The following is a 254-nucleotide window of genomic DNA, read 5'->3' as shown; positions in this document are numbered from 1 at the left end:
TGTGTTTAAAATTAAAGGGGAAGTCTGTAAATACAACATTAAAATACACTTAATGTACATAAAAGTAAGGTATTCATGTGTTGACTTCTTTTTTAGAGCTGTATTGTACAGAGTACATATGAAAATACATTACTTGAAGATGAAGTTGTATTATAATTACTTGTGTAATAGATGTTATTGTCAGTTTTCCTTTGATATTTATTCCAATTGTTTCCCCCACAGATGTTTATTTGTTCAAAAGTCAACACTCTTTA

The sequence above is a fragment of the Garra rufa genome, chromosome 5 (assembly GCF_049309525.1).
Source record: "Garra rufa chromosome 5, GarRuf1.0, whole genome shotgun sequence".
NCBI lineage: Eukaryota > Metazoa > Chordata > Actinopteri > Cypriniformes > Cyprinidae > Garra > Garra rufa.
The sequence above is the reverse complement of the archived record's forward strand: the minus strand, read 5'-3'. Positions refer to the sequence as shown.